Genomic DNA, 11,639 nt, shown 5'->3' on the forward strand with positions numbered 1-11,639 from the left:
AAGTCTTGAGTGTTCTAGAATAATCTACACTATTCTATCAACCTCCAAGACCAAATGTGGCCCAACATAACCCAAAGTGTGGGAAAAAGCCCAAGTTCGTGACAATGTGCCCCCATGTGAGATGATACCCTGCTCTACGAATGTCTCAATACTTATGCCTTTTGTTTATTCCCACTTGTTTTGGTTTCTCATTTTTCATCTTCTTTTGTCGATAATATGATATTTTGTTAGGTTAGGTAGGTCGTTTGATACCTTCATTTATGCCAAAGAGCTATTGTGCATCCCTTCCTCGCCACCTTATTTTTCATTCCAATTATAAGGTCCGCATTTAGGGGCGAATGCAATGGCCTTGCTCCCTCCAAGCTGGAAAATTTGTCTTCTACTCCCTTCTAAAATATTGAACTTGTATATTAACGCACTAATAAAATTATAATTTGGTCCCAAAAATTAATAGTTCGATTTTGACCCTCATAACATTTTCTAGATCCGCAAGGAAATATTATATGGAGAAGCCGAAGGCTCTTTGTTTGAAGGCGTGATCCACTAGTTTTTTACGAGGATTTTTCTCTGGGCCGAATACTCAAAACCTCATGGACTCAGATTTATTGATATTAATCTTATTCTCATCATAGTTTATGACATTTACAGGCTAAGCCCATACTTGTTTCAAATAATCATGCCCAGGTAACAATTATTACCCCTAGATTACTGCTTTTAAGTTTAACCAACAGTTGAGATTTAATGAACTGGAGGGAAGAAAGGGACTAAATTCTTAAATATTTATGGAAAATTTTTAAGAATTCCAAATAAATAAAACTGGATTGCCAGGAATTTTGGGTGGCAAATCGCATACTGTTCATTAAAATATAAATATTTATTATACGCATAATATATGTATATGTTTAAAAATTATGAAAATTTTATCTATCCTTTTGAAGTTATATATATTTACATTTTTATAATTATATGGTGAAGACGGTGACCAGCAAAATTCATGCAGCTGTTTGAAACAAAAGAAACTTCCAATGACACTATTAGGCTTACACGTCTTCGTTAATAGCTATAAGGTAGAAAGAAAAGCCAAATTACAGAACCATAGGAAATAGGGACACAGACATTGATGAGCAGAAACATTCAGAATCATTTTTTCTTCCATCTTTCACATAGAAAAGTACATGCAACTGTTCGATGTTTACTATTGTTGATGAATCGGGAAAATAAAACAAAATAACACAAGAATTTTAACGAGGTTCGGCAATGTGTTTACGTCCTCGGTACCTAGATGGCGCTAGAAGTTTTATTCAATATCTCATAAGTTTCACTTCGCTCACTCCGCTCCATCCCATGTCCTCTTTACTGATATATTTATGAGTCATACCTATCAATTATTAATGGATTAAACAGTAACGCGTAATTAGTCTAATTGTATGAGAAAAATAAAAATACAAAGTACGTTTTACATTCAGAAACATGGGAACAGGAGATACTAATAAGCATTAGCAAGAAAATGAGATGATGACAGAAAAGCCAAACAAAAAATCAACACGTCTAATACAAGGTTGAAGGCTTGAAGCTAACATTGATGAGCAGAACTTTGGAGAAATCAATACGTAAAAGGAAACGGACATGGAGCCAAAATCAAGTTGGAATTAACGTTATGCAGTTCATGTCGTCTTTTGTTTCATTTCTGACGTATATATAACCGAGTGGGAACTGGGAGGGAATGAAGGGACAATCATTAAACGTAGATCTTCCTAGCCTAGTTATTAGCCAATGATATGCGAGACTAGAAAGCAGGGACGGATGTACATGGCTTCTTTGGGGAGCCATTAAACACTTATTATTTTGAGAAAAATGTTAAATTTAATTTAATTTGCTAATGGGAATAGAAAAAATAAGAAAATTTGTATATCCAATTTTTTTTAAAATAGGATATTAAAATTTTGAACCTATATCTTTTAATTTTTAGATCCGACATTACTAGAAAGATGAGTTTCTGCAATTACCATCATTTCATTCTATTTTTTTTACTGTTTCTGGTGCTTGGAGTCAACAATGCGCTGTCGGAACCTGAAGAACACAAGACGTACATAGTCCATATGGACCGTACAATAAAACCTTCATCTTTTCTGACCCATGAAACTTGGCACCGGACCATCCTACGATCGCTGTCAAAACCCGTTCATGACAAAGACAAGCTACTTTACTCTTGCAACCATGTGATGCATGGGTTCAGTGCAAGGCTGACACCATCTCAAGAATCGGAAATCAAGAAATCTCCGGCTCATATCGCCATGCACGAGGAGAAATCTGGCAAACTGTTCACCACACACTCCCCTCAGTTCATGGGGTTAGGGCATTCATCTGGATTGTGGAATGCGTCATCGTATGGTGAAGGTGTGATTATAGGAATGATTGATTCAGGAGTTTGGCCTGAGAGCGAAAGTTTCAATGAAAAAGGAATGCCAGCAGTTCCTACTAGATTGAAGGGCAAGTGTCAGAATAGTACAAATCGACCCTTTTCCTTGCAATAGAAAACTCATTGGCGCCCAAGTATTTATCAAAGAAAGTCAGGCTGCGGGTGAGTCAGACTCGCCAGATGATACGCCAAGAGACTATTTGGGACACGGAACACACACATCATCAACCGCCGCAGGTAACCATGTACCAGGTGCAAGTCAATTCGGATATGCTCAGGGTGTAGCCCGGGGGTTGGCACCAGGTGCACATGTTGCTACGTACAAAGTATCACCGGAGGATTGATAGTAGAAAGTAACGCTCTTGCTGCTACGGATCAAGCAATCGCAGATGGTGTTGACATCATGTCACTATCTCTGGGTTTTTATCAGATAGATTATTTCGAAGATGTCATAGCCATTGCTTCCCTTTCAGAGATAGAGAAGGGATTGCTGTTGTCTGCTCCGCTGGGAATGATGGAGCACCTAATACTACACACTATGCAGCACCGTGGATTACTACAGTTGGTGCAGGAACGCTTGATCAGAGTTTCACTGCAACGGTGACCTTAGGAAATAATCAAACATAGAAAATCACAGTTCCCAAACCGTGTTTTTGTTATACATACACCTTTGTACTATGGAAAAGGAGATTCTGACAAAGCAATATGCAGCACTGGAGCATTGAGTGAAAATGAAGTCTTTGGAAAGGTGGTCATATGTGATAACAACAGCGTTATTAGCGTTTTTGAGCAAGCGGAAGAGCTTTCAAGGAATGGTGCAGCTGCAGGAATACTTATCTCGGATTCGACCCCGGAGGGAACTGATGGACTCAGCACCCCAAGCCTCATTTTACCATCTTCTTCTGGTGCTTTGATAAAAAAATATGCTACGGAGGCAGCTGATAACGCAAGAGTAAAAATCATGAGATTCGTGCTCACAAGATTCAGCGCAAAGCCAGCACCACAAGTGGCCTACTTCTCTTCAAGATGACCAAACCTATTAGCCCAAACATTCTAAAGCCAGATATTATTGCTCCAGGGGTCGATATGTTGGCCGCAATCCCACCAATAATTACAGTGCAATATCTTGATAATTATCAATTGGCTTCAGATTACGCATTATATCCAGGCACATCAATGGCAGCACCCCATGTTGCTGGAGTGACAACTTTACTTAAAGCTGTTCACCCTGAATGGAGTCCAGCAGCTATTCGATCAGCCTTGATGACCACAGCGTATACCATTGACGACAATGGAACTATTTTGACAGACCAATCCACTAACCTTTCCGGAACACCTCTAGATTATGGGGCAGGTCATATCAATCCAAACAAAGCCATGAATCCCGGTCTCATCTACGACATAGATTGGCAAGGTTATGTTGATTTCTTATGTGGCCTAGGCTACAGTGACGCAGAGATGAAAGCTACTCTTAGACAAAGCCTATGGAATTGCAGCCAGGAGCATACCGACATAAACTACCGATCATTTGTTGCCATGTTTAACACAAGCTCTCCGAGTGTTAAGAACTTTACCAGAGTTTTGACCAATGTGAGAGATGACCAATCAGTTTACCACGCTGTTGTGGAAACAACCTATGGAATGACATTCACAATGGAGCCAAACACCCTAGCCTTTACAAAAAAAAAAATACCAAAGCAAAACTTTGTCGTGAGTATTCAGACGTAGAGTAAAGCTCCTCCGGTGACCTACGGTTATCTAAAGTGGATCGACCAAAATGACCACATAGTTGCGAGCCCTGTGGTGGTCCTAAACTACTAATCACATTCTTAACATAATTATTCATCAATAAATCATGTGATTGATTATCTTAATGTTCCCTGTAGAAAAGAGATTGTTTTCGGTTTCTTAATTTTATATGAGCAAGCAAATTTGAATTGGAATTTCGAAATCTCTTATTCATCACAGCAAAACTTATTGGCAGTAGAATCGTTTTGGAAATCTTAAGCAACAGGAATGTGTTTCTTCAAACCTATTTCTAACAACAATGTTGTTGGACCGGCTATAGCCTATATGTTATTTTTGCTACATGACCCCCGAAAAGAAGACCATAGACCCTGAAGACTACTGGAAAATTAAATCATCCATAAAGATCTTCCTGATTCACACTCTTCCTTCTGTGAAGCATTGACTAGAATGATGAATTTATGCAGTTAATATCTGTTATCATGTTGCAACTTTTGTTGTTGCCGCTTGAAATCAACGATGCAATGTTAGAACTTGAAGAATACAAGTCCAGGACCATTCACATAAACCTGCTTCTTTCTCATCCCACGTGTTATGGAACTGACCTATCCTCTATTCTTCGATCATCGTCCAAGCAAGTTAACGATGAACTCTTACAACCATATCACTCATGCATTCAGGCATAGCTCACTTCCACTAAGCAATCTGAAATTGAGAAATCTCCAGCTCATTTTGCTACATATCAGAAGTCATTTGGCAAGCTACTCACAACGCACTCCCTAAACAGGGCTTTCACTAAAACAGGCAACTACGAAATTGTGACAGACTATGCATAGTGCTCAGGCACATCAATGGCAGCATCACATGCAGGTGTGGTAGCTTTGTTGAAAGCTCTTAACATTAAGTGGAGCCTGGCAGCCATCTGATCAGGTATTATGAGTTGATGACCACTACATATAATATCAACAACAATAGAACTGCTTCGACAAACAAACTTCATGATATCCGTGGGGACACTTCCAGACACAATGATATTGAAATCCCGGATTACGTTGGCTTCCTTTGCAGCCTTGGCTACAATGATTATGACGCACAGATGATTGATTTGGTTAGACGAAGCCAATGGGGTTGCAGCGAAGAGAGAAATGAACTAAACTAGGCATCCTTTATAACAATATTTAGCAAAGATGAAAGCTCTCTCTGTTGGTTTTTAGCAAAAGTCCCACATTGGTTGTGTATAAGGAGGAGGGGAAATTTTTTTGTTATAAATAAAGCCCTCCTCCTCCTTAGTTAATCATCCCACAAATATAAGCCTTCTTCTATTTTAAAGGCTATTTGTATTCTTTCTCTCTTTGTAATATTTCACTAATAGAGGAAATATTACAAAGAGAGAAAGAATACAAATAGCCTTTAAAATAGAAGAAGGCTTATATTGTGGGATGATTAACTAAGGAGGAGGAGGGCTTTATTTATAACAAAAAAATTTCCCCTCCTCCTTATACACAACCATGTGGGACTTTTTCCAAAAACCAACAAATCTCCACCTTGGCAAATTCCACACACATCTCTAAAAAAAACAATCTTTTAATTTGTAACAATATTGACCAAATCTAAACAATGTTTAAACTTGACCGCAGTTACCACTTTTGTCAACATATCAGCAGGATTCTCAGTGGTCCGAATCTTCTGGATTATAACTCCACCTTCTTCTAGAATCTCTCGTACAAAGTGATATCGAACATCGATGTGCTTCGTCCTTGCATGGTAAACCTGGTTCTTTGCTAAATGAATAGCACTCTGACTGTCACAGTGCACTTTGATGTGCTTTTGTTCCATTCCCAATTCACCAAGCAACCCTTGAAGCCAAATTGCCTCCTTCACAGCCTCTGTAACTGCCATATACTCTGCCTCTGTAGTAGACAAAGCCACTGTTGACTGTAAGGTGGACTTCCAACTGATTGGTGCCTTTGCAAATGTAAACACATAACCAGTAGTTGATCGACGCTTGTCCAAATCACCTGCATAGTCTGAATCACAATACCCAACTACACACTGACCATCTTGTTTGTCCTGCTGAAAGACCAAACCAACATCTACGGTGTTCAGAATATACCGCAGAATCCATTTCACAGCTTGCCAATGCTCCTTTCCAGGATCATGCATATACCTGCTCACAACCCCAATTGCCTGTGAAATCGGGTATCGTACACACCATTGCATACATCAAGCTACCAACAGCACTTGCATACGGAACCTTTGACATGTATTCCCGTTCTACATCATCCTTAGGTGACATGGATGCACCGAGCTTGAAATGAGGAGCAAGAGGTGTACTAACTGGTTTTGACATCTCATTTATGCCAAAACGTTTTAGTACCTTCCTCAGATATTCTTTCTGAGACAAACAAAGCCTCCCTAATTTCTTATCCCTTGATATCTCCATGCCTAGAATCTTCTTCGCTTCACCAAGATCCTTCATCTCAAACTCCCTGTTCAATTGAGTCTTTAGTTTCGCAATTTCTGTCTGACTCCTGGAAGCTATCAGCATATCATCAACATAAAGAAGAAGATATATATAGGATCCGTCTTCTAGCTCACGTAAATACACACAATGATCATATTTGCTTCTTGTGTACTTCTGCCCTATCATAAACTTGTCAAATCGCTTGTACCACTGCCTTGGAGATTGCTTCAATCCGTACAGCGATTTTTCTAATTTGCACACCATCTCTTCTTTTTCAGCAACTTTGAATCCATCTGGCTGAGTCATGTAGATTTCCTCATCCAAGTCTCCATGTAAAAATTCAGTTTTTACATCCATCTGAACTAGTTCCAAATCCAACTGCGCTACCAAAGGCAACAAAATTCTGATGGAGGAATGTTTTACAACTGGAGAAAATACTTCATTATAATCAAATCCCTCCGTTTGAGCGTAGCCTTTAGCCACCAATCTTGCTTTGTAGCGGATATTATTCTTGTCAGGAAATCCATCTTTCTTTGCATATACCCACTTGCACCCAATTGCCTTCTTTCCCTTCGGAAGACTAGCTAGTTTCCACGTCTGATTCTTTTGAAGGGATTGCATTTCTTCATTCATGGCAATCCTCCACTTTTTATGTTCTGAACTTTGAACTGCTTCATTAAAAGTGGCAGGAACGTCATCAATTGCAATTGGTGATGCAAAAGAGACCATATCAGCATAACGAGCAGGTTGTCTAATGGTCCTCTTTCCCTTTCTGAGTGCAATTGATTCATGTTGCTGTGGAGGTTCTTGGGTCTGAACCTCTTCTTCATCTGACTCTTCTTCTACCATAGGAGAGTCAACATCATTTTCTTTACTGGTTGGGACAAATTTGCTTCCTTCAAACTCCACCTTTTTGGGAGTTCCATCTGTCTGCTCCAATTTTTCTGAAGTCACCTTTCTCAACATGGTAGATTCATCAAAGGTAACATCCCTGCTGAAGATTATTTTCTTTGTTTCTGGACACCAAAGACGATAGCCTTTCACACCAGAGGTGATCCCCATAAAAATCGCCTTCTTTGCTCTTGGATCCAGCTTTGACTCCTTAACATGGTAGTATGCAGTGGAACCAAACACATGTAAGGAATCATAATCTGTAGCAGGTACTCCAAACCATTTCTCTAATGGTGTTTTACCACCAATAGCAGTCGATGGTAAGCGGTTGACAAGGTGACAAGCATAGACCAAAGCCTCAGCCCAAAATTCTTTGCCTAACCCAGCATTAGACAACATACACCGAACCTTCTCCACTAATGTCCGGTTCATACGCTCTGCCACTCCATTCTGTTGTGGTGTACCTCTGACAGTGAAGTGCCTAACAATACCTTCCTCTTCACAGACTTTCAGAAATGGATCATTTTTGTACTCTCCACCATTGTCTGTACGGAGACGTTTGATTTTTCTGCCTGTTTGAGTCTCCATCATCTTTTTCCATTTAAGGAAAAATCCTAGCACCTCATCCTTTGTCTTCATTGGATACACCCAAACTCTCCGGGAAAAATCATCAACAAAGGTGACATAATAGTGTGTTCCTCCCAATGAAGTTGTCTTGGAAGGCCCCCATACATCTGAATGAACATAATCCAAAATACCTTTAGTATCATGGATTGCTGTTCCAAATTTCACCCTCGTCTTCTTCCCTTTGATGCAATGCTCACAAAAAGCTAATTTGCAAGACCGAGCACCCTTCAATAATCCTTGATCTATCAGTAATTTCAAGGATTTTTCACCAACATGCCCCAAGCGCATATGCCATAACCTGGTTGCTTCTGACTCCTGTTCATCAGTAGAAGCTGCCACTGCTACTGTCCCAACAATTGTACTACCCAGAAAGTAATACACATTGTTTCTTTTTCGGATTCCCTTCATTATCACCAGTGCACCAGAGATAATCCTCATAATCCCATCTTTTGCCCTCACTTCTAAACCTTTTGACTCTAAGGTTCCCACAGAGATGAGATTTCTCACTAAATCTGGTACATAATGGACACCTGTTAAGGTTCTGATTGATCCATCCTGATTCATCAAGCGAATTGAACCAATCCCAAGTGTGTCAAGAGGGGAATTATTTGCTGTGTAGACAATTCCACCTTTTAGTTCTTTAAAATCAAAGAACCATTCTCTATTGGGGGTCATATGGTGGCTACAAGCTGAATCTAACAGCCATGAACTGGAACAGCTGGTTGATGGCGTAGCAGCGAATGCGAAATCTGAATCTCCATCATCATACTCGACCACATTTGATTCTGAGACAGCCTTTCCCCTTTCAGGTTTACCTTTATTCTTTAGCCTGGGACATTCTTTCTTCCAGTGCCCTTTTTCTCGACAAAAGGCACATTCATATTTGCTCAATCTGGACTTTGACTTTGATCTCCCTCTGCTTCCTTTATTCTGACTCTTGGAACGGCCTCTAACAACAAAAGCTTCTGCTTCGACACTTGTGTTTTCTTGTTTGTCTTTCTTTCTCAATTCATAACTATACAAGGCAGCAGTTACTTCACTGAGAGACACATCAACCTTCCCATGAAGTAGAGTAGTTTCAAGATACTCAAACTCATCAGGAAGTGATCCCATCAACATCAGAGCCAGATCTTCATCTTCAAAAGTCACGTCCATATTCATCAGATCAGTCACCAGCTGATTAAAGCTAGTAATGTGATCATTCATAGTGATACCTGGTACATAGTTGAAGCGGAACAATCTCTTTTTCATGTAGAGTTTGTTCTGACCGCTTTTCTTCAAAAATTTCTCCTCCAGTGCCTTCCACAATTTACTTGCAGAAGTTTCCTTAGAAAATGCATACTTCTGCTCTCTAGAAAGAAACGATCGAATAGTACCACATGTTATTCTATTGATCCTCTTCCATTCTTTCTCCTCAACATCATCTGGTTTCTCTCATTCAATAGCAATGTCTAGACCCTGCTGAAATAGGGCATCTAGAACCTCGCTTTGCCACATGCCGAAATGACCGGTGCCATCAAAAATCTCCACTGCAAATCTAACATTTGTCACAGCATTTCTTGCCAAAATTGAAGATGAAGAAGCGTCTTCCATTTCTGCTACAAATTCTATTTAATAGCTGCCAATGCAGAATGTCAATTATCCCAAGGAAATTTTTCTGATGTGGAAGATCAGCCTAAGCCGCAACCACAGAGCATACTAAAATAAACCAAGAGCGCTGATACCAATTGTTGTGAAATTCGGGTTAATTTCCACCAATAACAGATTCACCGTGAAAACTATTATCTAGGTGACTAGTGTGAAAACGATTGTACTAAAAATCACCCCAAGGTAGATTCCCAGGAAAGAGGAGGGGTCACAATGGTCCCTCTTAAAACCCACTTTCCTTAGACAGAACTACCAAGACAAGTAATTTTAATAGGACAATAATTGACAACAACTATTCTCTTTTATGTCTATTTAATAGCTATTGTCGGGTATAGTCGTTGTCAATTATTGTCCTATTAAAATTACTTGTCTTGGTAGTTCTGTCTAAGGAAATTGGGTTTTAAGAGGGACCATTGTGACCCCTCCTCTTTCCTGGGAATCTACCTTGGGGTGATTTTTAGTACAATCGTTTTCACACTAGTCACCTAGATAATAGTTTTCACGGTGAATCTGTTATTGGTGGAAATTAACCCGAATTTCACAACAATTGGTATCAGAGCTCTTGGTTTATTTTAGTATGCTCTGTGGTTGCGGCTTAGGCTGATCTTCCACATCAGAAAAATTTCCTTGGGATAATTGACATTCTGCATTGGCAGCTATTAAATAGAATTTGTAGCAGAAATGGCAGACGCTTCTTCATCTTCAATTATTGTCCTATTAAAATTACTTGTCTTCGTAGTTCTGTCTAAGGAAAGTGGGTTTTAAGAGGGACCATTGTGACCCCTCCTCTTTCCTGGGAATCTACCTTGGGGTGATTTTTAGTACAATCGTTTTCACACTAGTCACCTAGATAATAGTTTTCACGGTGAATCTGTTATTGGTGGAAATTAACCCGAATTTCACAACACTCTCGAGGCCAAGAACTTCACCAGGGGGTGACCAAGTAGGAAGGGACAATGAATGCAATTATCAGGCAATTGCAACAACTTCAAACGGAATGATATTAACAGTAAAGCCTTCGAGTCTAACATTCACTGAGAAGTATTAGAAGCAGAGTTTTGTTCCGAGTGTAGAGATTAATGAAGTTTCTCGGGTGCTTTTCGGTTATGTCAAGTGTATTGATCAGCATTCCCACACAGTATCAAGCCCCATCGTTGTTCTCAACCTCTAGGTAAAACCCCTTATCATTCAAAACTCCATGAATCAATAAATGACAACCAGTTTATTACCTCCAAAAGTGTTGGGCTTCATTTTTGTTTTATTGTTAGAGAGGGTTTGAGGCAATGAATGGACCATTATTTTGAAATTATATCCAATCTTCATTAATTCCACGAAAAAAGTCATATTTGTAACAGAGGACTATGTATTTAGCATAGTCCCAAACATTTCGGATTCAAATAGCAACACTAAAAGGCAAAGACAAAATAAAAGTCGATAAAAAGAAGAAGATAAATTTTATCTTCAGAAAGTTTCTTCTTTGTTTCGAGATTCCAGCGTGAACGGTTCTCGACACCTTTAATATGTTTAGAAATTTAAAGGCCTTTTTTCCCCAACAGATGAGAAGTCATATAGATGCTTTCATATCTCACAAAATATTACAGACAGAAGAGAAGGGAAGCTATCCAAATCACTTTTAAAAGAACATTTTTTCTTTTTTAAATGAAATTGTTTTTCATTGATGACTGCCTTCAGCTTTCGTGTTTCATTTTTGCTATTGCCTTCGGTTCATAGATCAAGCAACGGCTTAGCCTGGACAGGAGGATTAATTTGCGATGAAAATGGTGTGTGGGTGCGTGGGTTTACGCTGAACATTAAAACGACCGTAATATACTAGTAAAATTGTGA

General features: G+C 39.3%; 1 pseudogene; it reads left to right on the forward strand.

Annotated features, from left to right (window-relative positions):
* Positions 1-1,773: 1,773 nt before the first annotated feature.
* Positions 1,774-10,965, forward strand: LOC120168282 (annotated as a pseudogene).
* Positions 10,966-11,639: the final 674 nt, after the last annotated feature.

This window comes from Hibiscus syriacus, unplaced genomic scaffold (assembly GCF_006381635.1).
Source record: "Hibiscus syriacus cultivar Baekdansim isolate YM2019G1 unplaced genomic scaffold, ASM638163v2 tig00111718_pilon, whole genome shotgun sequence".
Taxonomy (NCBI): Eukaryota; Viridiplantae; Streptophyta; class Magnoliopsida; order Malvales; family Malvaceae; genus Hibiscus; species Hibiscus syriacus.